The sequence below is a fragment of the Rhipicephalus sanguineus genome, chromosome 11 (genome assembly GCF_013339695.2).
Source record: "Rhipicephalus sanguineus isolate Rsan-2018 chromosome 11, BIME_Rsan_1.4, whole genome shotgun sequence".
Classification (NCBI taxonomy): domain Eukaryota; kingdom Metazoa; phylum Arthropoda; class Arachnida; order Ixodida; family Ixodidae; genus Rhipicephalus; species Rhipicephalus sanguineus.
In genome coordinates this window covers 6,890,705-6,918,633 of record NC_051186.1, presented here as the reverse complement: position 1 = coordinate 6,918,633, position 27,929 = coordinate 6,890,705, and the positions used below count along the sequence as shown (strand labels likewise).

At 47.5% G+C, this 27,929-nt stretch overlaps 1 pseudogene; it reads left to right on the top strand.

The window, feature by feature from the left end:
- Positions 1-1,326: 1,326 nt before the first annotated feature.
- Positions 1,327-27,929, top strand: LOC119374273 (uncharacterized; annotated as a pseudogene).

Below are 27,929 nucleotides of genomic sequence, written 5' to 3'. Positions count from 1 at the left end.
TCATCTGCAATCTGATTAATTACATTCCAGAAGGCCAGAAAAAAGAACACTCATCAAATGTGAAGAACTGAGATGCAAGGGAACAGCTGGCACAAGAGCACTTGAACTGGACACAAGTGGAAACATGTGGTCTGGTTGAATGAACCCAACTTTCCATTAGTGAGCCATGGCATTCAGCGTATATGTGGCTCGAAATTTAATACGTTCTATTTGCCAATATTCGTCTTTTCCTGTATCCCAAACTCTCGTTAAGGGAGAGAAGTTGCGCACTGCAAAAAAGAAAAAGCTAATGGAAAAACAGATCAGCAGCGGTGTTTTGCGAACAATACACAGCGCGTTGCCACAAACCGTATAATATCTGAATCCCAATGGCCGCGGACACACAATCGGCTCCTGTATTGCAGCAACACTAGCAAGAAAAGAGTTGCAACAGCAGAACCACAGCACTCTTCCATCTTTGTTTCCAAGAGCAGACGCGATAAGCAGCCCCACGTCGTGAGCAATACAAGTGGGAAAGCGCCCTCGCGTGTTGGCGCTCATACTGCTTTTCACAGACCATCGCTTCCATTTGCGCCAATTCTGTATGTATAATGCCGCACCAGTTATCTGCTGTATGAGTAACAGGTGCTACACAGCTCCATTTGTCTGTCTTCATTGAAACACATCAGCTTTTGCTATGTATTACACACTGCTCTTGTGTTTTCAAAAAAAAAAGAAAAACAATCTTACAAAATAGAATACATCGTGTGATTAATATGTTATTATAAATTTATCTTTACTAGATTTTTTTTACCTATGCTGCATGAACTAACTGATCATTTTAGTACTACAGTTTTCATTCTGTGATGTGGTGCACAATGCTGTTCATGCATTTTGTGCATTCAAAGTATAACGGATTCTCACTTTTAACACTGCCCCCCTTGCACAATGCCATATCTGAGGGCTGTAAGGTATATTTCAATGTACGTTACTGTTGTATTCAGTTTTGGTTTTGTTCCTTCATCCCCCAGGGGGCGCATTTAATCATTGCCATGTAGTGACAACATCGTGTTAGCAAGCGCGAACCGAGCGTGCCCTTGTGCTTTCTTCTACTGTGCCCCACTCTTTTCTGTTTGTTCGGTTTTCTTCCCCCTTGCTGGGCCCGTCCATTGGGAGGGGTTGGTTTTTTTGTTTTTGTGTTTTTTTTTTCATATCCGTGTGCTAGGGTGTCATTACAACCATAATTACACCCGCCCTTTAAAAAGGGAACAGCAGCAAATCATCATCACCATCACCATATAAACCATGTATCATAGTCAATAAAGGCAGTTGTTCCATTCATCGTGACGGCTGGAGTCTGACTCCCTTCCTCAGATATTACATTGGCGACGAGGATGTCGTAAAAGTACCCTGCGCACCGTCCGCGCCCGCCCCAACATGAGTGTCCCCGGGCTCGCTCCGCCGCCGTTCTTCCTTGCGACGCCCGGCCGGCCGCCACTACCATGGGAGCAGTGGGAGCAGCTGTCCAACGTCTACCTGGTGGCGTCCGGGGCCGCCGAGTTCACGCCAGCACGACGCAAGGCTATCCTTTTGCATTGTTTGGGGCCGGAGGGCCAGCGTATTTATCAGACCTTACCTGCAGGGTCGACCGCCGCAACACAACCAGTGCCAAGCGCCGCAGCGCTCGTCGTTAAGGACGGGGATAAGTCTGCCGCAGCCACTTCTGACGAATACGAAACTGCACTCGTGGCATTACGGCACCACTTTTCGACGTCCTGCAACGTTGTCGTCGAGCGTCATCGTTTTCACCGCCGCCAACACTCAGGTGAGTCCGTTCATGACTTTGTTGCCGCCCTACGGGAGCTAGCGTCGCACTGTTCGTTCGTTTCTCAGGATGATCCTCTGCGGGATCAAATTGTTGCCAGCATAGCTTCCAACCGCGTACGTGAACGGTTATTGCTTGAGGGCCCCTCACTTTCGTTCGAAGGCTCGGTGCGAATTGCGCTCTAATTTGAGCAAGCAGCTGAAGAGCTAAAGGAATTTTCTCCTTCGGTCGACCAAGTTTCAATGCAGCGTCGTCGTAAGACACCATTGCATTCATCGCAAAAGAGCAATTCACAGCCGTGCAGCCCACTTTCAGCAGAAGCTAACGAAGAGCGCCAGCGGCTCACGTGCGCCGCAGGGGCACCGCCCCCTGAACGGAACCGAGAACACAGTAGGCGCTCCGCGTCGCCGCACTGCTTCCGATGCGGCTCGCGGCATCACTTCGCATCAGATATGCAGTGCCCAGCGCATGGGAAAAGTTGTTTGTTTTGCGGTCCGAAGGCCACTTTCAAAATGTATGCAACCGCAAACGAGCTCAAGTGCAAGGCAGGGTCCGCGAAGTAGAATGTGATGGACGATGTATCGTCGTGTAGTAGTACTGAAAAAGTGTTGCCTGTGGAACGTTCCGCTCGTAAGGGAATTCACGTAGAAGTGCTGGTTGCGAACGTCAGGCTTACACTTCTTGTTGATTCAGGGTCATCTGTTTCAATTTTGTCAGGCAAAGCATTCCGTCGACATTTTCTGAGCATTTCGCTTCTGCCTGCCCCGCACGTCATATTGTTTGACTATTCCCAACGTCCCATTTGCGTGCTAGGTTGTTTCACGGCAGATGTACAGTTCAAAGGGCGCACCGCGTCACTCTGTTTTTATGTTGTTCGCCGAGGAACTTGTCTTATCGGCCTTGACGGCATTAAAGCCTTAAGTCTCCGCACTGAGGGTTCTACTCTCAAGTGCTTACATACGACTACATCTGTTCCTCCGTCGACATGTGTCAATGACACGGTACCTCGTACCACTTCCGTTCCACTTGCCAACATTTCCGCACTGTCCAACACGCAACCCTGTCCAGAAAATCTTCCGCCATCCTTGGCAAGCGAGTTCGCTTCACTTTTCAGTTCCAACTTGGGCCTTGCTAAAGGGTTCGCGCATCGGGTTAAGACGCGTCGGGGCGTGCAGCCTGTAACTTCCAAACTTCGCCGTCTGCAATATTCTCTCCGTGCGCCAGTATCAAATGAGCTTCAAAGGTTACTAAGCCTTGACATCATCGAGCGCATCGACGCTTCCGAATGGGTGTCCCCCATTGTCGTTGTTGACAAGATGGCACCATCAGGATCTGCGTAGATTTCCGAGAGCCGAATAAGGCTATTGTTCCAGATAGTTTCCCGTTTCCTCACACAGAAGAGCTTCTCCATGCTTTGGTAGGCGCTACACATTTCTCAAAACTCGACTTGGCTTCCGCTTACCATCAGGTTCTCTTGCACCCTGACAGCAGGGACCTAAATGCCTTCATCACTCACGATGGACTTTTTCGATTCAAGAGAGTATGCTTTGGGTTAACTTCTGCCCCAGCGGCATTTCAGATGATGATGGCAGTAATCCTTGACCGTTGCCCTGGTGTGTTGTTCTACATTGACGATGTGATCGTCTTTGGCAAGACTGCAGAAGAACACCTCTTGAACCTGAAAACAGCCCTGCAGAAGATCAAGGATGCAGGCTTGAAACTGAACAGCACATGCGTCTTTGACGTTCCAGAGCTCGCATTTATAGGGCACAAGGTCACTGCACGTGGTATCTCGCCACTTCCTGAGAAGATTGATTCCATAGTTAACAACCCCGTGCCAACCGATGTTGCTGCCCTCCGTTCGTTCTTGGGTCTTGTAGAGTACTACTCGAAATTTGTTCCACGTTTGGCACAAGTGGTCGAGCCTATGAGAGTCTTGCTTCGCAAAAATGAGCCATTCATCTGGTCAGCCGAAGCAGACTACAGTTTCAGAAGGGTAAAAAAATGCTTTCGTCGAGCACAGTCCTTCAAATGTTCGATACGGCGCTTCCAGTCATTGTATCGACAGAGGCTTCCGACTGTGGGCTGGGAGCAGTCCTCCAGCAACAAAATGGCCAAGAACTTCGCACAGTCGCTTTCGCATCTCGTACACTGTCCCCAGCGGAGAGAAAGTATTCAGTCGGGGAACGAGAAGCACTGGCATGTATTTGGGCATGTAAGCGATGGCACACGTACCTTTGGGGTCGCCATTTTAAAATTCGAACAGACCACCAGGCGCTTGTCTCCTTGCTTGCTGACCCGAAAGTCGCGGGATCGAATCCCGGCCGCGGCGGCTGCATTTTCGATGGAGGCGAAAATGTTTGAGGCCCGTGTACTTAGATTTAGGTGCACGTTAAAGAACCCCAGGTGGTCGAAATTTCCGGAGCCCTCCACTACGGCGTCTCTCATAATCATATTGTGGTTTTGGGACGTTAAACCCCAGATATTATTATTATTATTGTCTCCTTGCTGTCGTCACAAGGACGTGGAAGACGCCCCTTAGAATCGCACGCTGGAGCGCACGACTGCTTTGTTACAACTTCACTGTTGAATACCGCAGGGGGTCCACGAACACTGTTGCAGATGCACTTTCTCGGCTGCCAGCACCTACCTCAGAAGCAGAGCTTGCAAAAGTGGAAGAAATTGTGTCGCTCGTTGAGCCAGCCTGTGTGGCAAAGGAGAAGTTCAGACAGGCCGTCCTTGACGATGGTTGTCTAGAAACCGTCAAGTCCTTTGCGCTTTGTGCTGGCCGCCACAAAAGTCCTTACCAGAAGAGGTGAAGCCGTTCTACCTTATTAGAGAGGAACTTTCTGTTGTCGATGATCTTCTACTGCGAGCATAGCGCCTCGTGTTTCCGTCCTCTCTCACTGCCCAGTTCATTTACACTGCACATGAGACACATCCTGGTATCACGCGCACGAAAGCGCGAATTCGTGAGCGGTTCTTGTGGCCGCGAATGGATAAGGAAGTAGAAACAGCAGTGAAAAACTGCCACATAGCACTGCCACGAGGCAGATAAATCTGCCAAGACAACACCAGCGCCACTGCAACCTATTGAATGGCCTGAACGACCATGGCAAAGCTTGCCTTAGACATTGCTGGCCCTTTGGAGCGCGCACCTCACAAAAGTAGATTTGCTATAACACTTGTTGATTACCACTCCAAGTGGCCAGAGGTATATTTTTGCCGTGAGGTATCCACGAGCACAGAGAAAGACTTTTTAACTAGTGTTTTTGCCTGCGAAGGCTACCCCGAGGGTATCGTTTGTGACAACGGGCCTCAGTTCACTTCCCGGGAATTCATCACCTTTCTGAAAGCAGGGCCATCCGTCTTTCGCATTCATCGGTGTACTACCCCCAGGCGAATGGCCAAATTGAACGATTCAACAGGACATTCAAAAACTTTGTTCAAGTTTCACTTCTCAAACGACGACCCCTCCGACAAGCAGTCATGGACTATCTTGCTATTTACAGGGCTACTCCACAGGCAACCACTGGGGTTGCCCCTGCTGTTCTACTGCATGGTAGAATGCCCCGAACCAGGCTGGACGTCGTTGGCTTCTCAGCACCAGCATTCGCTAAAGACCAGGCTAAGGAATTGGCGCAACTACATCGTAGGGTCCGGTGTCAACAGCGGAGCAGCAAGCTGTACACAGACAGGAGGAGAGCTGCCAAGGAACCTGGGATAGCTGCAGGCGACATTGTTCTGTCAGGAAACCATCCATTCGCTTTAAGGGCTACTGCTCTTTCTCTTCACCAACTAAAGTGTAGGAAAGGAAGGGACCTGCTTCTTACAGGCTTGAAGACGGCCGCACGTGCAATGCCTCCAAGCTTTCCAGGGTTCCATAGGGGGGTGATTGCCACCAGTCGCAGCTACCTGTGCCGAAGTTTCCAGTTCCGGTGCCACAGCCTGCCGGGCTACAACCTGCCGTATCGGATCCGCCACCTGCTGGCGTACTGCAACCTGCCGTGCCGCAGCCGCCGTCTCCTGGCGTAATCAACCTGCCGAGCCGCAGCCGCTGCCCCCTGGCGTAGTGCAGTCTCCTGTGCTGCAGCACCAGTGAAGCATAAGGGGAGCGGTATTCGCCCGCTCGGCGAGGCGGAGTCAGTCGCAGGTTTCCGAAACGTTTTTAGCGATTTCCAGTTAACTATTGCGATTACTTCTTGGTTATTCCTGTTAATTCTGACAGGAAAAGGGACGCTCTCCTGTGAGCACTGCAATGCGTCATTCTCGCACAAACATCACCTCGTGGAACACATGCGCACCCACACAGGAGAGCGTCCCTTTTCCTGTACTGCAATGCATCCTTTTCACGAAAACGCCATCTCATGAACCAAGTGTCCCGTCTTCATGCAAACAAGAAGCCATAAAAATTGGCCGCGTATCTGCGTGCTACGCTGCAAATCCCGCCGAAAGACGATAGACGAGCGCTGCGTGATATATCAGCGCCATCTGGCATACGTCGGGAAACATGAGCTTGTACAGAGGGCTTCCTTCTTCCGTGGCAGAGGGCGTTCGTCGCCGTCTTGTATTTTCAACGCCGCACTTTCAGCGCAGCCGCTATTTTAAGCGCAGCTTAAGAAAGTAGGGTCCTTAGAATTACGTATCTATGTATTTTCTGGTAAAGGAACACACTACCTAATACTTACGTAGTGATGTTGCACCTCAGTTATGCGTAAAGTTTGCCTTTTGATCGACAACGTACACAAGTATGAACCTACAAACCAGTTCAAGATGGCTGGCCCTTGGGCAAGTGGTTCAACTTTTGCCGGGTGGCTGAACCGGGTGACAGACAGACAAACAGACAGACCAAAATTTCTGCGTTTAAGTTCCCCAAAAAAGACTATCGTCTTTAAAAAGTTCCTTGTCTTCGGCATCCCAGCAGTACCACTCACTCGTGTCCGTACAAGGCGGACTGCATTCCTGTCGTCAGTGCACCTATGTGACCACGGACAGCCGAAGCACGAAAAGACACCTACACTCCTTGAAGTTTGGGACAAGAACTAGTTTATTTTCCAAGAAAAACAGGCTTCGAAAGCGACAACACAAAGGGGCGTGGCTGCGTATCTCCCGCGGCACGCCGGAGATAACGTGATGCATGTTGGCCACATGCGCATCTGCATACGAAGTGGTATGCGCACACAAAAATTATCGCGATCACCGGCATCAACGCCCGCTACAATGTTATTTTATACAGTTCGCTTCAACCCAGTTTTGAGCATTGCTAGCCTTGTTATGGCCTGATTGAGCGCTTTGCTGTGAGCATGATCACACCACATGAGATGCATGGATGCATGACAAGCCGGGCCCCTAAAGTGCTCCGCACTTAAAACGCGCTCAGGCCACCGGCTTCCGTTCGTCAGAGCAAGGTGGCATCACGTGATCCAACTTAGCACAGCCCAACGACTGCAGCGCCCGTGTCTCTAGTGGGGGGCCTCGTGCGTAATAACACTACATATTACCATCACACTCATGCCATTCTTATTGTGAACTGATCTTTAACCAACCAGAAAATAGCAAAAAACTGTAGTATATATTGGCCTTCTAATTCGCCGAGAGCAATGCGATTCGTGATGACATCGCTTCAGCACCGAATCTGGGGCGAGAGAAATTGAGTAAGAGATATTCGGTCTTTGCTTACAAATATCTCCACTAATAAGCTATCTGCTCACTGCCAACAAAAACTGCATGCATTCCTTGAATGCCCCTGTTAATTCCAGCTCAACTTCATATTTCTCGTTAGTGTCCCTTAAAGGTCCCTAACTGGCTATGCGTATGGGACGCGCAAGCGGGAGAGTTGCACCAGAAAAGATCTGTACGCACATGTTTGACCCACTACCTCGGAAGAGAAGGCAGATCAAGAACATCGACTTCATTGTCGGCTTCAATTACGCGGTAAGCTACCACGATACTTCCTTTTCTGCCAATACGGCTCAAGATTTCGTGTTTGACGTTTCACGTAAATGTGTTATGGTGGCTACATGAGATGGCATCAGCGTCATCTGGTCGATAAAGACTCCGGATGAGGCATAAAACACAAGAAAATAAGCCGAGGGCACTGCAAGTGAAGTAGATAGGGAGTGTATTCTCCCGGCAGCCGCGGCCTCATTCGTTATAAGTTTATATATATATATATATATATATATATATATATATATATATATATATATATATATATGGATGCGACATCAGCCCATAGACGTCGCCCCCACACATCAGATGTACTTCCGGATGCCGGCATTGTGCAAAAGAACCTGACAAAGCGGTTTCCGAACTCGAGAAGCTGGAAAAAAATTTTTTTAATGTGCGTATACAGCAAGATGGCAAGTTGGGCCAGTTGGTTTACGTTCACGTTTGAAAGGTGCGCTGTTGAACGGTTTTTGGTGCGCTTCAACCATATTTTCAAACATGTACGTATACAGGCATGCCAACTGTTTCATCTTGTCTGGGAGACTCCTAAATTTGAGTCCTCTTGCACTAGTTTAAGTATGGCCACGAATATCCCCAAGAACACCAAGCTGCAAGCATACGCATAGGTGTTCTGTGTTGTGCTTGTGTGTGCCTAAGAGTTGGTGTACTCCAGCTACTGCTGCCGCTCCTCAAGGAGCAACCAACATCTCCGCAGGCACCATAAGCAGTTTCCCGCATCACCTTTATTATTCGAACCAGTACTTTTTTTCTTAAGTAATGCTGATTTTGTCTATTCCTCATGTTGCTGGACACATTGCCAGAAACATGACTGGCTCGGATGCTGACAGAGCTACCCACATTGTTGCATGTTTTGAGAGGGTGAGGGTCAACCTGATTGACATGATTTCAGGCATAACCACACTTATTGCAGTTTACTGGGTTTTTTATGTAAAGCACAGCGGCACTAACAAGAAAACATTAGCTATTACGGAGCATTTTTAATTGCGAGAAGAACCACCTCCTTCTTTGCAGGTGGAGGAGACTTCTCAACTTGATGAAATTCGGCTGAGTGCAGGACTTGCACTTGACCAGACCACTGGCACTGTTATTCGGAGGCCGGCTATACCGCTGGCAGTGGCAACACATGGCCTATTTTTCATGCTAGGTAGAGCTTTTGAACAGACTGGAAACTTGTTCAGCAGTGCTTCAATTAGGGAAAGTTCAATTGGAATTATTCAAGAATGTGAAAAAATTGGTGTACGTATAATGCTATCATTAGCGACATGGCTAGTGGAAACATGACCCTGTGAAGAGAATTCGGCACAGTTATTAGAAAGTATGCGGTATCAAGACTTTGTTGCTCCCAACCTTGTGACCAAAATCTAAGCATCATTTTATGCAGATGCCACACATTTATTGAAGAAGGTAAGGAACCATCTCACATGCGGCCAGTCGATCTTCCTTCCTGCAAATGTGGTGGAGAAACATAAGCTGCCTTGTACTGAACTAAAAGCTAAGCTCTTTCAGAAGCTTGTAGATATTAACTCTTGTTCTCAATTAGATCTAGCACCACACTTAAATGAATCTGGTTTTCGATTTGGGACCTACTGGAGAATTCCACGGGGAAATATTGCGTGGGTTTTCTTGCTCCGAGGCGGAGAAGTTGAATCACACTGGTAGATCCGGAGCAAGTACGAGTTTTCGACTGGTTGATTCGGAGCAACTCGCAAGGCAACAGAGCGCTCCATTGCTGATCCACCTCGTAACGCCGGATTTTGCCGGAACTCCGACAACACGGTGCCATCAGTTCCAGTGCAGTCGGGCATCTCAGTGGTCTTCAGCGTTTTTTGAGGCACCCGATTACCCGGTACACTTCTTTACATTCCTAAGATGGCATCGTTTTAACCTTGCTGGATTGCTTTTCAGTCTGAGTGATAGTGAAGCCCAACTTCTGAAAGTAGTAGCGGCAATGATGACAATGAGTGCAAATGCCCTAAAATCATCGGCTATGTCGAAAGGGTGCCCGTTGCGAGAGCCAAGCCCAGCGCTGGCGAGTGTCAAAGCGACATGTGCTGCGCACTGGCAATGCGTGTGGCCTTCTCACTCGCCTCAAAAGGAGCAGCTGACGCGCTGCTGAATGGAGTCAGCTAGGGACGCGCAGCAAACGTGGCCAACACAGTGTACGAGTGCGTTTTATGTGCCCCGCCGTAAATAGGGCTAGTGCGCGAGTGTCGTGGCCCCAAAGGTTGTATATTTCGCGTTTAACCTTAACCTTCGTTTCTTAAGAAATTCTCTTTGTTGAACTTTCAATTGGAGGCTTCAGCGGTTTCTTGGAGCAGACGGCCCGAACCCCACAACGTGCACTCGGAGGAACAGGCACGTATACGTTAGCGTGATGCATAATGTTACCATCGTTGGCAAGGCAAGTGTAGGTAACCGGATGCGTGCGACAACTTCCGCGCTGCTGCCAGCTGAAGCGAGTTTGTTTTTCGCTGGTCAATCTAGATCAGGCCTCTCTGCGCCGGATTTCGTTGCTCCCTCGTGGAAACGGCACGTCACTCGAGATCTACCAGTGTAATTCACCATGTGAAAATATGAAAGTGGGGCTTGCATATTGATTGCCTAATGATGACACAGCAGCCACACTTCATTTTCTTCCCAAAAGGGTCATTTCCTAAAGAAGCCCTGACAACAGCATGATTTACAGAAGTCATTTATCAATAGTTTGAAGTATTCAAACAAGACACGACAAAGCTTCCGACCAGCAAATTAAGTGATCATAAGTACGAGATCACACAGAATTTTTTAATGACATGCCCACTCTATCTGAAGACCTAAGCTCGGCTCCCAAACACCTCTGGAAGCTTGTGCAGACTGGTATCGTTTTAGTGTGCTAAGTTGCTTTGTAGCTTCTAAATTATCCGAATTTTAAAAGGGTTACTTTCTTTTTCTTTCACGTTTTCTTTTCTGCTTAGCAGATTTCGCCAAGATGCACCAGAGATTTGGTTCTGGATACTGAGGTCAAAGAACACAGTGCCAAGAGCTCTGGAATTTCGTAGTGCAATTTGACCTACTTTTAGCACAGTTCTTCATGGCTAAGTAAAAGTGGAAGCTATGAAATCAATGACACCCCCTCCACTAGATCAAATTAGACATGGTCATACAAAAACACCAAACAGCAATGACATAGAAGCTGCTGCCTTTGCCTATGACCTTCTTAATATCAGTGGGAGTGAGCATGAGTCTTTCATTTACTTAGCGAGATTTGTAGTGAATAATGTAACCAAGCATAAAAGCCTTTGTGAGCAGTGCAAAGCTGCCATTGTGCCAGACAAGGCAAGTGCGCTCGGGAAATTGAAATCCTATGCTGACAACTGTCAACGGATATCACCAGCTGTTGTTCATTTGCTTGAAATCGCTGAAAACATGTTTTGAGCAAATCGTAGGAAGAAGCTCCTGTGAAATGAAGCAACCATTGCTCAGCCAGTGGCCACCAGTAGTGATAGTGTGCAATCTAATTTGTCTTCTGTATTGCCAGGACATTAAAGAGAGGTTGCTAACAGCATTTTTTACCACTGGAATTAGCTTTTTTCTGCAGAAGGACAACCTACCGGACAACCTAGAGGAGTGTGTAAGCGACACATGCATTGTGCTGTGCAATGCAGAAATTAAATTTCTTTCGCGCCTTTTCTTATATTTTTTTTCCTCCATTAGTCGTGACGATGCGCCTGCACAGCTTGTCGATATATAAACCTGTGGATTGGCTTCAATAAAATCGGTTGTTAGTTTGCAGCTGTGCTCGTCTGCTCTTTCCTGTTGTCCTGTCTCGCTGCGCTACTCAAAATGGTTTATATGTCCAAATACGAACTCGCCCAACAGTCAACTCTTTTAGCCTACTGCGTACAACTGATGAAGCGAAAAATGCAAAATGTTGCAGTCATAGCACTTGGAAAGCGATCCACTACTACAAATGTAAACTACTGTATTTGTATGTCTCGCTGGGTGTCATCTTTCATTCTAATCCCAATGCTGCCATCATCCATGGAATTGTAACGCTTGTTGCTTTCTTCAGACTGACAAGCACCTTTTCTATGGAAGGTGTCATTTCGTTTGAGTTTCCCATAGAAGAGAGCACAGAGTTTGCTTATGTCTTCACAGTCAATTCACGTTAGTCCTGGAAGTTGAAATGAGAAGCGGTGGAAAAGCTTCAAGTGAAACATACAAGTCACTTCATGACGTACTAACCGATCAAAATGGTATCGGAAATGCTAGAGTATGGAAACAATTACACTGCAAACCGTTTCACAGCTAAAAGGGTAAAGTGACGATGATTACACCCTCCAAACACAATTTTTTCTGGCAATTTTTTTTTCTAAGGGGTGTGTTGTCACAAAATGCACCCTTCCCACACCCATACTTAGATAAGCAAGTGCCTCTGTAACATCGACAGCCACTGGACCAAACAAGCGCAGCTGTGCATTTTTGGGGTACAACTCTCCGATGCAGAGAATGGATGTTTTTCTCGAACTGTGCGGTGTCAACGCAAGCGTCTTTTCTATGTTACTGTCTGTGCTTTCATCCACTGCTGTGAGAGAGGTGGATGTGCCAATTTCTCAGAAGTTGTCCATATTCTCGATGAAGATGAAACTAGGGGTTTCATTCGCCAGCATTGCAGTGCTTTTCGGCCTCCATCGCACAACAGTTAGCCACATATTCTACTTTGTATTAATTAATCTGTTGCATGCAATGAAGAAGATACCGGAACCACCGCTTAGAGCCGTACAAGCCACAATGCCCTATGTTTTAAGATGCACTACCCGCGCTGCCGCTACATGATTGTACCGAGCTCCGCACGGAAGACCCACCCACCAAAGAACAGAAACGTGCCCTGTATTCACACTACAAAGGTGGCTTTGAAGTTTTTTTGCCAAATGGAACAGTCACCTTTGTATCACAGTCGTATGGTGGCTGCACCTCATACACTCACATTACGCTGGAATCAGGGTTTCTAGATCGTGAATGGCCAGGAGACGTTGTTTTAGCGGGCAAAGGTTCCCCTGGAATCAAAGCACCCGCTGAAAGCCAGAACGGCATTATTGTGCTGCCACCGTTTTCAAACGGGAATGTTCATTTCACCCATGAAGAATCAGAACAAACCTATCATGTCGCAGAAGTGCGTATGCACGTCGAAAGAGTGATACAGAGACTAAAAATGTTTGGCATAGTGAATTCAAGGGTGCCTATTGAACCGGTTCCTCACATGACTAACATTATGCGTATGTGTTGCATTCTTGTCAATTATTAATGAGCCAAGTGATCCAGACGCGGAACTTGTTTGAATGCTCATGTTGACAAATTTGTTGAGTCAAAAAGCAGCATTTTGAATATGCTTGGCCGAGGCTGACTTGACTGAATGTTCCTCTACCGTGCTTAGTGGTAACGCTTCTAAAAGAGAAATTCCGGTTGTTCATTCAGTGGCTAAGCCAAGTTTTTCTGCAATGTTTGAGCTGCTGATGATGATTGCACATACACTTTGCCTAGTGGGGAATCAGCATAGCAGTGCTAGCGTGGTGTTTTTGTGTACCAAGTCAGTACATGAGTGAAGAATGGCCAATAAAAACACATGTTAAAGCACAATTTTCTGCAGTTCATTGCAAGTCTAAAAAATGTCACCTTTTTTTTTAAGGAACAGTAATTGTACAACAGCCACATTGACACAGAACTGTGAAACTAAAATAAATATCCAGCACAATGTTACTGCCAAGGTGTGTTGATAATCCAGCGCATGAATGACACGCATGTTGCTGTATTAGTTTTTAATTGCAAAGTAGCACGGTACCCACTTTCCAGAGCCCACCACTACGGCGTCCCTCATAATCATATCTGGTTTCGGGACGTAAAACCCCAGATACTATTAAAAAAATATTACGGCCTGTGAAACTTACTTTGAGAAACCATGGACTAGAGCAATATCACTGGTACAGTACTCACGGGTTCAAACACATCAATAATCGACCACTGCGTACTAAGTAATGCGCTCAATCGATGTACTAACAGCGCTGGAAAACTAAAAGACAGACAATTCATGCGGTCTTTTTTCCGCTGCTAATGTGTCATTTCAACCATCCTTTCTGCTAATGCGTGGCGGCGATGCGCCAGACTGGTGCTAAAGAGTAATTACTATCGCATGCCAAGGAAAATGTTCACTCAGATACTCACCTCTAAACGCACGTCGTACTCAACGCTCTTCATCTGGGCGACACATTTGCCGAAGATCTCGGACGGGCCGACGGCCCTCTGGGGCTCTTTTCTCACGCTGTACACGTGGTTAGCGGCGTACAAATCGTCCACGCGAAGCAAACTGCTTCCTCTGAAGTATTCCTCGACGTTTGTAATTCATTTGTAGTCGCAAGAAAACATACGGAGCACGTTTTGCGTTAGTCATTTCCCTGCACCGACGTTCACCGCGCACAACTTCGCGCCGCGCGCCGGGAAGGGAACAGGGACAAAATGCGCGATGTGGCAGCATTGGCGCCATCAAGTGAGCGCACAAGGACTATTGGGGCAGTTGCAAGTGGCGATGAAACAGCTAACAGATTTGCAGGAGCAAAATATGAAGGAGAAGCTAAAGGGACTTGATATACCGTCAGCAAAGCTGCTTTTGCTAGAAGAATGTGTATCAGTGGCAAGGTGAGCATCAAAAACAAGTCCTTGTGTATTATACGCGTTGTTCACGTCCCCACAAAAACAAGCAGACGGTACACAGACGATTGGATCTTGTTGTGCCTCTTGCTGCACAAACGGGGCCCGGCCACCTACTGTTTCTTGAGAAACAACGATATACTGTCTTTGTGGTGTGTTACCACAGTGCAAAAGTACATAAGCATGGTTGGTCCGAAGTGCCATTTTGTCGAAAACTTCTTCGAAGCCCTCAAGATAAAGGTTGCCGCAAAGGCTGCATTCCAGCAGCAGGGAATCGTGATCTCGGACAAAATTCAAGGAAGAAAGAAAATGGCTGTCAACTCGCTGACAATGACATACACTGGTTCTTATTGATCGCAGAGAGAAAAATAATCAAAGCAAGGGACTCGCAGATCATGGCCTCGTCATTGCATTTGCTCCGTTTGGTGACACCTACTTACAGCCAGTAGCAGTGTTTGCGTCCAAAGGACCAACTAAAAGAACGCTGCTTTCGCAACTCCAGATCCAGTGCATCGTACACCTATAAAAAGCCTGCTTGTTCGTAGACTGAGTAGTGTGTGATGGTGCATCCGCCAATCACGCGATTTGGAAGCAGCTCGACATCACTGGCGCACTGGGTCACGTTTGTAATTCCTTTGAGCACCCAATGGACAGCTCTAGAAACGTCTATGTGCTGTCTGATACACCTCATACTTTGAAGTGCATCGGAAACAGGCTACTGGACAACAAGGTTCTTAAAAAAGAACGGAAAGCTAATAAGATGGTCGTGCCATGATGCCCTGTTCGTTGCAGACAGCGGGAACAAAGCAGAGCTAAAAGTGTGCTCTAAACTAACATTCAACCACATCAACCCTTCCAAGATGCTGAGGATGAGGGTGAAGATTGCCGCATCTTTAGCAACTCTGTAGCCAAAGGTATTCTTTTCTGTGCAAAGACAGGCGCGTCCCCTCTAACCAATGTTGAGCCAACGGTCAGGTTCATGCTTTTCTAAATCACCTGTTTGACGCTTTAAACAGACATTTTCCAGCAGAAGGCTTAAAACTGGAAGGCAAAGATTTTTGTGTTTTAGAATCTGCATCCGAGTGCCTGGAATCGTGGAAGAAACAGGTCGTGAGCAGTGAAATTCACAAGGACCTTCTTCTGATGCAGTCGACTGCAGATGGCCTACGCGTAACCCTGAAATCAGTGCCGGAGCTTGAAGGACTTCAACTCCTTCAAGTAAGTATGATTTCAAGTATGTATTAACAACAAAGATGAACCAAGACCCGCTGGAGCGCTTCTTTAGCAAATTAGGAAAGCTGGTGGACAAAATGAGCACCCGACGTTCCCTACGTTCCAACAGCTGTACCACATGCTCAGCTTATATTCTTTGGTAAAAATGCCAAAGTTTGGGAACTGTTCGCTGCCTGATAAAAGACAAACAGCCGTTGCGAATTTGCCTGACATCAGGGAAACATATAAGGGCGGGAAGGCAACTCCTGGCCTACCTCCAAAATAAGTTCTCCGATTATCAACCAAAGAGAGTGCACGCTGCCGTCAGAGCTTCGAGAACGCCTCATCGTTCCCCCGCTCCCACGTAACATGCACCCGAAATACAACCCCGGCCGACGTAAGGTCAGAGAGCCGCCCTCCTCAAAACGGCTGCTGCAATGCCCGATTCGGTAGCTTTCGTAGACGCCGCTCAATACGTCAAATTTAAGCACTTTGTCGCAGCCGTTACGTCGCTGCAAGGCGAACATCTCACTTCTCTAACACTCCCCAACACGGATGCAGACCGCGCAGATCTGCGCATTAGCTCTGGCGACCACGGATCGCATAAGTCTACACAGAGTCCAAAGCCGCAGCACAGGCCTTTCGCGCCGGCTCGGTTTGTAAAGAGGCAGCCCGCGTGCTCTCGCGTTCAACGTGGGCCGATACTAAACACTTGATCTGGTTCCCCGGCCACGTGGGCCAAGATGCTCACCCCCTCGTCCCCAACGCGAACGAGCTAGCTCACTCCCAGGCACGAGACCTTACTCGCCGCGCCAGGAAAGAGGGCGGCCCGAGGCCCAAGGGCGAGCCATGACAGCGGGACCCGCTCCTAACGTACAACGAAATTTGTCAGCACTACCGCCTTGAGCGCAGAAAGTTTCCTCTACGTCACCCTCATCTAACGAGACCGCAAACTCTCACTTTACGATTGTTACAAACAGCTGCTTACCTTTCACCTATCATTTTTATTCGCGATTCATGGGTGAAATAAAGCCGGGTTGCCTTCAATGTGGGCTCCCGAGATGTAATTTACAACATATGCTGTGGCAATGCCCCATGCTGCGCGCGGCTGCAAGGTCTCCAGCCACTCAAGAAGAATGGACTACTCTCCTCACCAGTCCCCAAGAGGACGACCAACTTCGGGCTGTCCAGAGAGCCCACGACCTGGCCGTCGAGTTTAACCTCCCGGTCCCGTCGTGGACGCGGCCCGCGGACGAGCCCTGATTCGATCTTCTCAGGACCAAATAAAGCTCAGTTCAGTTCAGCCGTGCAACCCGCAGGAAAGTTGGATGAACTAAAGCAAAGGCTCGACAAGTTCATCAACGAAGGAAGCTGGGAGTGCGACGATGTCTTCGATTTCGATGACCCTCACACAGATGCAACAATAGTCGAATACATCACAGGTTTTGTGTCCAGAAAATTTCGAAATGGAACAGCCTGTTCCATTTGCAAGAATGCTCTTCAAGGAAAAAAAAGTCTCGCAAGCGTGCCCGAAGCTGATCTCGTGAACTGCAAAACCAGGGGCTGGCTCACGCATCCAAGCATGCACCTCTTCCGACTTTTTCAAATACACCGAGGAAAAGTTTGCCAAGTATGCAGGTGACAGGGATGCATACGACAAAACTACTGATGCCGTGTTGGAGAATTTCCACTTCACATTTCCTCGTAGGATTCAAGTACCTCTCAACATCACGTCTCAGTCAAGAGCCGCCAGAGAAGCTTTTTGGTGTAATAAGGCAGTTCTCGGGTTTTCGTATTCCTCTATGTGTATAGATTTTCTTTATTAAAAAGGCTAATTTAGTCACTGCCACATTGTCGTGTAATCATTCATGTGTCCCCTTGCCTTTCCACGGTGTCGCATGCTATACTAATCAAAACCAACCAGTTCACCTCACTGTGTTGCTGTTGTATATACACAACATTTGCACTGTAGCTTATACTGCAATTCCTCACAGTTAAAAAAATTACGAGCCATTTATGTATTCATATTTGTGAGTTGTAATTGATTACTGTTTCACCCTGCTTTCGTGTGTCCATTTCATGTTTGAAACTGTGTTGTTTCACGGCAACATGTTCTCGATTATACGATGCCCATATTATTTTACATCTTTACATCGGGTATTAGGCATGGTACAGATGAAATGCTGTAGGCGCTTCTAGCTGTCTGAGGGGCGCACATAGTTGCTGCTGCTGCTTCCCTTGCTGCTACTTCCGCCTCCAGAGCCGTTAATGTTGTATCGTGATGTTTGCTTGTGCTAGTTTCGGTTTCGTCGCCAAGTTGATGAGTGGCGCATTATTGGGCAACGATGACATGTATGCGCCGCTAGGGGCGCTTAAGGCTTAGATATACTAGAGATACTGTATATGCTACCTTTAGGTAGCAGAGTTGCGCCACTATTTTCCGGACGCCGCTCGCTCTGCCTTCAATGATTCCAGCAACGCTATTCGCCGAGCGCCGTCACGTGGTCATAGGTGGCTCCTTTTACACTGCGGAGAAGCCAACACTGCCAACACTTCGCAGGCGACGCCGACACTCCGTAGATTCCGGCGGCTCAAGGGCGGTTGACATCGGCGCTGTTGTCATTAGACATTAGACAGTTATTAGTTTAGCGTTAGCGTGATAGCGGGGGTTAAGGGAATATCGTAACCGTGCAGCAAACGTTCGTTGTGGATAATGTGTTTTAGTTTAGCGGAATAGCGCTTACGTGCACAAGCTGGGACGGTGGCGCCACCTAGAGGAGGGTGAATGCGTTAAAAAAAGTGAACAGAAAATACTGAGTATTCTCGCCTGTATACCTGCACGACGCAATATTACTACTTTTTTGTATATTTGCTTGCGTTCACTGCTTTAGAATGTGACGAGTGCAATAAAAGCCCCATGAAGATCTGTTTAAATCAATACTGTTACTCTGTCGCGCGAGCGCCGGCTCCTACGCGGGTGGTGAGTGGCTTTCCCGCAAGACTTCGGAGCCCAAGATGGCGTACCTTGGCGCAACTCTGCTACCTAAAGGTAGCATATACAGTAACTCTAAGATATACATGGCTTGCACTGACGTCACGCCTAGGAATCCTGGGATACGATTCCGCCGTGCTGGTGCAGCAGGCCAGCGGCCGCGGCGGCGCAGTCAGTGCAGTTTGGATCTTGGCAGAACGTTCGACGCCTCACTAGGGTTATCTGCGCTGTTGGTTTTTTTAACCGTACTTGTTGGCCGAAATCCAACTAACACTACTAAATTTTTCAGTCTCCCAATGACCATCGAAAATCAATGTGACCATGCGAAAGAGTTAAGCGCAAAACGACGGGGATTGCGAATGGCCCGGATAGGACGCGCCGATCTGAACACTGATAGGAAACGCATTTCTTTGTGCGCAGAACGTTTGAGAGAAGAAGTCAGATAGGACAGAGATCTCTGTCTTATCCGACTTCTTTTCTCAAGCGTTCTGCGCACAAAGAAAGTATTTTCCTTTTAGAATGCAATACCAACCAGTCCAAGTAGCCACCCTGTTGCAGTAATTTTTGTTGCATGGTGTACTGCTGTGCCAGCATCCTTATCTGGTTTCCTTGGACAGCGCTCCCATCCTCCCCCCATTCCTGTGTTAGCATTGCTTTTTTTTCTTTTTGGAAAACGTGATTAACTGCACAAAAAAAATGTATTTGTTGCAGGATCTGCAGGGCAGACAGACATAACGATGGGTGACATTGAAGCACTGGAGAGGGAGTGTGTGCCACTTAATGAATGTCTTGACACATCACGGAATGAAAACAAACTGCTGGAGCTTACAGAAGATGCATTCAAGTGTAGCGACACGAGGGTTACACATTATACTGGCATGGCAAACTTCACAATTCTCTCTGCAGTGTTCAGTGTGATTGAGGGACTTGCGTCACACAGCGCAAATAATTGTTTGCTGAAGTTCCAGGAATTCCTTCTCTTCATGATGAAATTGAAGTTAAACTTGCGTATTAGTGACCTTGCCTTCAGATTTAGCGTGTCTGATGCCACGGTGTCACGCATATTTGACAAGTGGCTGAATGCTGCCACTTGTCAAATAATAGGAGTTTTCTCCACCAAAGGCAACATAAAAGGAGATCTACTTTTCAAAATAATAATTGAAGCTGTGATATTGTCTGAAAAGGCTGGCTTGTTTGTGGACCACATTTCATGCGACGGAGCCACATGGAACCGAAAGATGTGGCCTTCTGCAAACAAAGTTGTGTGCAAGACGGAGCATCCTGTCGGCAGCAAAGGAGCCTTGTATTTTGTGTCAGACTTCCCGCACTTCATCAAATGCTTCAGAAACGGGCTGCTCAAGACTGGCTTCACAACACCAGATGGACATGCAAGTCAAATGTTTTGGGCTCTTGAAATTACAACCATGCCTTGCATAACTCGCATGTTCCCCTTTTTATTCACTATATATAGGTGTCGATTCAGAGTGTGCGGGAAGCATTTCTATGTGATTGCAACGTGCGGGCACTCAAGGTGATGCCCGGTTTAACTGAGACTCACCTAGATCCAAACTCTTTTGAAAAGCTGAGCGTTTGTCTTGCCTTCCAACTGTTCGGAACGGGTTTTAAGAGGAATGGCATTCTATAAAGCTGACATTGAAAAAAGTATGTGGCAGCATCACTGCAACTCAGGAGTTCTTTGCATAAGTTGTTGTTTCTTATTTGTCGTGTTTACTTGCAACTAAAATGAATGCCACAACAGTTAGATGTTCTAAATATTTTTGCAGGAAGATCAACAAGGTCATCACTGCCATGACCTCAAGATTTCCTGCTGGGGCACTCAGACCAGGCTCCACAGCTGTAGCCACCTTTGTCAGTTTCCTTGAGTACATCAAGTGGGAGGCATGCAGAGGGGCATTTCTCAGGAACTCAACAGCTACAGGTCTCCAAGTTACTATCTCAAGCACGCTTTCTCTGCTTGAATACCTCAACAAGTCAGTCGGCTATAGGTACCTAATGACCTCAAGTCTGAGCACCGACCCCTTGGAAAACTTTATCGGCGTTGTTCGCCAGTCTAGCAGTTGCAATGCCCATCCCTCTCCAGAACAATTTGTCACTGTAAACTTGCTTTCTTTTTACAACCTAGCAAGGAGTGTGGAAAACGCAAATCCAGATGTTGTAAGTGCTCTCATAAGTGTTGATGACCAAGTAGATGTGCCCGTAAAACCTAAAGGAATTCATGAAATGCTTGCAGAAGGTATGCTCGATGAAGCCGAAGTATCTCTGGAGAAAGCTAACGGTAGTGCGCAACACTTCTTTGTTGTTGAAAAGAGTGATTCGAGATTAATATATTATGTTGCCGGCTATGTGGCCCGAAAATGTGTGCTTCAGGTCAAATGCACATTGTACAAAGATAACCTACTTGTAGAATCGGCAAAAGCTGCTGCTGAGGGCCTTCCTTCTAGCCACACAGAGCACTGCGACTGGGGTGGGTTGTACCACTCCGGTGAGCTGCACAACTTCATCTCCTGTCTAGGGAATATTTTCACTGAGTGCTTTAGCTTGAACGAATTGCAAGCGAATAGTGAGACCCCAGTCCTCATACTGAGACCCCAGGCAGCACACAATAATCCAACTTGCTCTCGGTGTATTCGCACCTAAAACGAAATCCAGGGGGCGCTGCAAAGTTAGGCAACACTGGCTAGGATGGCGGCGGCAAGGAGGTACATGTGTGGATTGTCGCTGCTGGAAATACCATGTTGCCTAGGTTGCGATGTGAACACATGGTGTTTTGTCGAAGGTGAGAGTGTACTTGGTGCCGACTACCTCATTTTGGTTGTAGCGAAGGACAACATCGACGATAAAATAAATGTTGTTGCACTGTTCGTGTAAACGTGTGGCGTGAATTCGAACACACAAGAAATCCCAGTGCGGTTGTAAGTGTTTTTGTTGAGCCTGTGATCTCCGACGCCCAATCCTCCTGCACTACTGGCTTTTTAGTGAAGTGCCAACGCGTATCAGCTGTTCTCATCTACTTCTAGGTAAGTGCTGCTGCGCTGTCACGGGCCGTGTCAATCGGCAAGGCAGACAAACTGTCCGGCAGCGTTTTGAAGGCAAGTAGTCTAATGCACTCGGTAGTTGCCAGTGGGTATCGTTTGTCAAATGCTGATTGCCTAGAGCATCACGGCGACACGTCAGCATTTTGCACAAACTTGGTCAGCCGGTTGCTTCGTCGCGTCCTTGAATAAATGTGTGCATATCCAAAGAATGAGGCGGTGATGGTACACCAAGCGAAATAACGTTGCATGTACAAGAACAGGCGGAAAGACACAATGACTACTAACTGCTGACGATATGATAGCAGGAAACTTGTTCAATATTTTTTTCTCAGTGAGCAGAGCTTTATTGATTTGTCTGTTTGTGCGTGTGTGTAAGCTGATCCGCATATGTGAGCGCAATTGTGGTGCCCGCAAATGCTTCTGCTTACCAGCTGCTACAGCAGTGTATCGTTATAGCTAGGTTAAATTGGCACTTTCCTAGCTCCCTGAACCCTACGATGAGACATCAGGCAGGCAATACCAACGTTACTAGATTATGTTGGGCTATACCGCTTACGCGTGTCCACAAATCATTGAAATCGAGCGCGCAACATCTAAAGAGCAAGGCTCAAAGCTACTATACGTCATAATATAGCAAGCAAGCTAACATCAACACTACGAAGATTTCAATTTTGCCCGCCGCTGTGGCAAAACGCTGGAAAGACACCGTGTCGATTCCCGTTGTGGCGGTCGCATTTTGATGGGGGTGAAATGCTAGATGCATGCGTACTGTGCAATTTCAGAACCCCAGCTGGTCGAGATTACCAGGAGCCTTCCACTATATGGCGTCTCTCACAGCTTGTATCGCTTCGCGACAGTCCCACGAATCGATTCCGATTCATTCCAGCTGTGTTACACTCATTGATGCCGTTCGAAGAGTGCAACAAAATTTTAGCAGACGGCGTAATACCTGTTGCTGAAGTGCCGACAAGCAATCACAGTCAGAGTAACTTTGCTGATGCGGCGGTTGGTTATTTATGCCGTTCTTCACGGTTCACTCAAAGAATGGAAACTCGTGAAAAGATACTCTCCCGCCTTTCCGCCTCGCTGATGTGCATATCGAAACACAGAAAAACTGCCTCACAACGCATTTTTTTCTTTGCTGACGACGAATCCATCCACCGGAAGCGCTACCCCACATGCGAAACTGAATGTTGTTCGCTGCGTGGACCTGAATAGCCTGTTTCGCGCTCTCTCTGCTAGGTGGCGTATTGACTCAAATTATTCGCGAATAATTGCAACTTGCCTTACTATGTTCATGGGAAAGACTGCTAGTGCAATAGAAAGGTCAAGCATGAAAGAACTTCCATGAAGACATTGTATGATCATTTATTATAAAGAGCTGAAATAATAAATAGGAAGCACGTGATGATGCAGAAATGAAATGCTACACTCTGAGGCTGTTAATGAAAAGTATACATGAAATGCAACAGCCATAAGTGTTGTACATTCATAAAAACAATTATGTATAGAAAGGACAACTTGTATGACAAATTAAATACAAATAAGCAAGCACTGCGAAGTGCTATATAGCAATAAAATAAGTCAACTGACAACTCAAAGGTACTTCAGTCATGGTTCATAAAAAGCACTAAAAAACAAATCAAACGACTGCAAAAGAAACCTGCTAATTCACTTTACATTGACGGCCTAAGCACAAAAAACTAAGAGAAAGCAAGCCTTGAGTGTACTGACCGTCTGCCGCCGGCCCCCGCACATCAGTCCCATGCAAACAAAGGAAGGCACAACACCCTTACCACCAAAGAAGGCGCACCTTCTGTCACTCCCCCAACCTGGTCTATGTAAGAAGTTGAAGGTTGCAGTTGAACATCTTCGTTGTCATTCTCCCTGACAAAGGAATTGAGTTGATTCCAAACTGTCTGGAAATAAACCAATTTTTCCATTGGAGCCTTTCAAAAGTCGTAATTAGGTAACCTAACAAGCAATTCTGTCAATATGTCTAGCCGTAATAAAAAAAAAGGAAAGCATTGCATATCAGTGACACGATATCTTCGAATAAGTTAAAAGAAATAAGAAGAGAATAGTACATATTCATGTATATATTCATATTATGCTAATTGGTACACTGTCCTCCGCAGGTGATAGTGCATATCAGGTGCAGCCTTGGCTGCTAAACGCCATCACTGGAACTCATCCTGCAGGATCCCCTGCTGCCCGATTGAACCGCAGCCACTCATCACTGTGTGCATTGTATAAACACGCATAGGAGTCCTCAAGGCCCGCTTTCGGTGCCTGCAGAGGTACAGAGCATTGTACTATGGCCCACTCTTCACGTCGAAGATCTTTGCAGTTTGCGTGGTGCTTGACAATTTCGGTGTTTGGCAGCAGCTGTCTGAGCCAGACGACATCCCTTGCACTGAAGAACTCGAGTGAGAAGATGCAGACCTTTACAACAATAGCGACGACCCGGCAACAGTAGGCATGTACCAGGCGGGTAGGCAAAGGCGGGATCACACTCTTGCAGTGATTCACAGCTGGGCACCGCTCGATGTGATAAGGTTTACATTCCTGCGAAATGTGCACAGAACCATGAAGCACAAAAAGCTCTTTTCTTTTCTCATGGCAATGTAAGCCACTTGCATTGTGTTCATTTCCCGTGTACTTGTGTTCCTGCAGGAATTGTATTCTGACAAAAGCTTCCTTGTGTTCGTTTACTGAGAGCATGCTAATTGTACCAGGCAGTTAGGCAACAGAGCGCTCAGCTTTTGCCGTGAATCATAGCAGGACTAGTTTGTTGAGGCCACAGTAACTCTGGAAAAGGCCTGTGTTATTTTGCCGCTGAGCTTTTGTTTTTGTGTTGAGTGCTCAGGGCGAGAGCAGTTTCACACCAAGGGGCGAACTGCGAGGTTGAGAGGGTCGGATTTCGGAGCAGGGACATGTGCCGTACACCACCTCCCACTGCGCTCGAGTGCATTGCGGGCAGTTGCACGCCGCCTCCCCTCTGGTGTGAGGTCTGGGCCACGGCCACCACGGTCGTTCTTGAACTCCGGGAAGGTGCCGCTTCCGGTCAGGAGACAGACCACACTGCGTGGGTCTGAAGCACAAGTGGCGCTGTTTGATGACATCGGCCAGCGAAGGGAACTCGCTGCAGAGGCGAAACCCCAGTAGCCTGGTTTGCGTCAAGTTGGAGGCGACGGCCCTTTTACTGGCCAACAATGCCGCTGAAGCGCAGAATGGGTGAGCAATAAATTCCACACGTGGCATCAGCTCCCGACACTGTGCGTGACTACATGTCGACGAGAAAGAAGGAAAACTGTTGTTTTTCGTAATATCTTGGTTTTCCGTTTAGGCCCTACCCGGTGGGCTGTGGGCTACGAGTATTTACACTCTGGTTAGCCGCCATGGTCAAGGGAGTAATAAAGGGATGGCACCACCCTTTTCCTTTTTTTGTTGCAGTAGATATTCACCTGCACGTGAGTGGAACGTCAGTCTGGGCTGTAATCAGCACTGCTGACAGATCAGTGAGGCTCCATACACTGTACGCAAAGCTAGCCTGGGCTGTAATCATAGCGCTGTTAGATCACTGTGGCTAGTGGCAATTGCAAGTTAGGACAATCTGGGCTCTAACTTTGTTAACAAGTATAAGAGTGAGACTGTACATTCGTCCTGTTTTAATCTTTGTATCTTCATAAGCACAGTTGTATGTATCATTTCCCGCTATCATAAACAACTTCATCCATCTGACTTCTGCTGCTGCCTGTGTGTGAGTTCATCATCACTGCCACTCACCGTCTAAGATCTTCGTGATCAACGACGAAGAACCATCGAAAACTTTACTGCATCTTTACATCACAACACATCAGCGCTTACGCCTGATCAACTTCATAACAGAGTTTTATCTCGTCAACAAGCTATGAAGCAGTACGTGGACGATCATCAAGGTGCTAAGCCACCCAATGTTCGAATTCGCGATACAGTCAAGGTTCGCGTGCCAGGGAAACGTCCCAAGTATTGGGGTCCATACAAAGTCTTAGAACAGGTTAGCCCAACTTCTCTTCGGCTAAGTGATGGCAACATATGGAACGCTTTGCGCATCATTATCTTTCATACAGATTCGGCTTCAACACCTAAATTGCCTGCCCATCACTTTTCTTCAATGTCTTCTAGTTACACACCTGACTACTACATGAGGCCTCCATGTACAGATCCTTCTTTCGCAAGGGGGAGGACTTTCCAGTGGGTGTAGCTGGTACATCTGCACCAAGCGAAGCAGTTCATATTGAACCTTCACACGCGGCTGAGGCCGTTGAACCGGACTCCGATCTGCAAAGTCATGTCGCAAAGCTCAGGTGATGAGGCTGCGAGTTTAAGTGCTGCGTTAGGGACATCACCTCTTCCAATCACTCTTGATGCTTCGTCTCAGAGTCCAGGTAATCAGGAAGCGCAATCACCTATTTCTCAGAGGCGCCGCTCCAGGAGGAAGCGGAAAATGCCAAGCCGCTTTACAGATTATGTTACATATTAGTATTAGTATTAGACAGGTTGCATTCTTGATGACGTGCGAGTTCTTGTGCCTTATTTAGTCTTTTCATGTGTATGAACAGTGAGAGCACTGTGAACTTTCTTGTACATCCTGCCCATGTGCGTGCAGAGAACTGTTTAAGTTTTCATGTGCTTGTGCAGTGTTCCTGTTCGGGAGCGGTGGATGTACTGTCTGTCCACTTCTTCGACATCCTTCAAAATGTCTTCAGTGAACTGGGAATTGTCTTGTGCTTAATGCAGCATGTAATGTTCATAAATAGAGTGCACTGCGAATTTTTATGTATCCTGCACCTGCGTGTGTAGTGAACTGTGAATTCTTATCCCTGTAAAATTATAATGTCTTTAATCAGTTAGGCACTGCCAAATTGTCTAAAGCATCCTGTGAGCGGTGCAGGATGTTCTTCCTTCAAGGAGGGGGATGATGTTGTATCGTGATGTTTGCTTGTACTAGTTTCAGTTTCGTCACCAAGTTGCTGAGTGGTGCCTCACTCGGCAACGATGAGATGTATGCGCCGCTAGGGGCGCTTAAGAGGAGACTTGTAAAATAAAGTTTGGGAGAGTTTGTGACAAGCAGTTGAGGCGCTCGGTTGTGTTTCTTTGGCACTCCGTGCCACGCAGTGCCCGTGGCTGGCGGGAATCCCCGCCGGCAGCGTCGGCCGTCCGCTGCCGCGTTTCTCCTTCGTTGGGGCCGCCTAGCCACGACACTACAGTTACGCTTCGGGAATAATGTGGCAGAGAATTGGGTTCGGTTCAAGTAGCGAGTGAAGCTGTACTTCACTGCCACAGAGTCCTTGGAACCGGAAAAGCAACGCAGCCCTGCCCAGAAAGCCGCCACCTTGCTTCACCTGGCACGCCAAGAGGTGATCAATGTTTGCAACACTTCCGACCTCACTGGAGGAGGAAAGCTGGACTACAACAAGTCAATCCAAGCATTCAAGGCCTACTGCTTACCTCAGCAACGAAATCTTCGAGTGCTACATGTTCCGGAGCCGCACGCGGGCCAAAGGTGAGCCTTTCAAGCAGTTCTATCGGGACTTGCAACTGAAATCGAAGAGCTGCAACTTTGAGAACCTCCGAGTCGATGCTGCGTTACCAAATGGTGTACGGCACATCTAGTCAAGCGTTGAGAGAAAAGCTTCTAGCCAAAAAACGACTCGACACCCAGCAAAGCTGTTGAGTGGGCCAAGGCTGAAAAAATCGCTGCCGCACAAAGCAAACCGTAGAGTGAAAACGAGCATATATGCAGTGGAACAAGAAAGAAGCAAGTACCAGCAACACAGGAACGACTCGCTGGGCACAACAAAGGGAGACATCAAACAAGAAATGCGGCTATTACGACCACTCACATTGGCCTCGCAAGTGTCCAGCATATGGGAAATATTGTGCTAGGTGCGGAAAGCAGAATCATTTCGCAGGTTGCTGCAAAGCAAGAGCAACGCATGCAAACGGCATCGCTGAGCAGCATGACGATGATGACGGTGACGCCTTTACTGTGCTGCACATATCTACGGCAGCCCTTGCTCCCACTATTGGCGATGATACTGTATGCGCTTCTAGCTGTCTGGAGGGCACGCATATAGTTCCTTGCTGCTGCTGTTGATCTTGCGGTCACTGCAGGAGGGTCAACACTCATGAATGCCCATTCTGCTTCAGTTGCTCCCTGCAGTCCTGA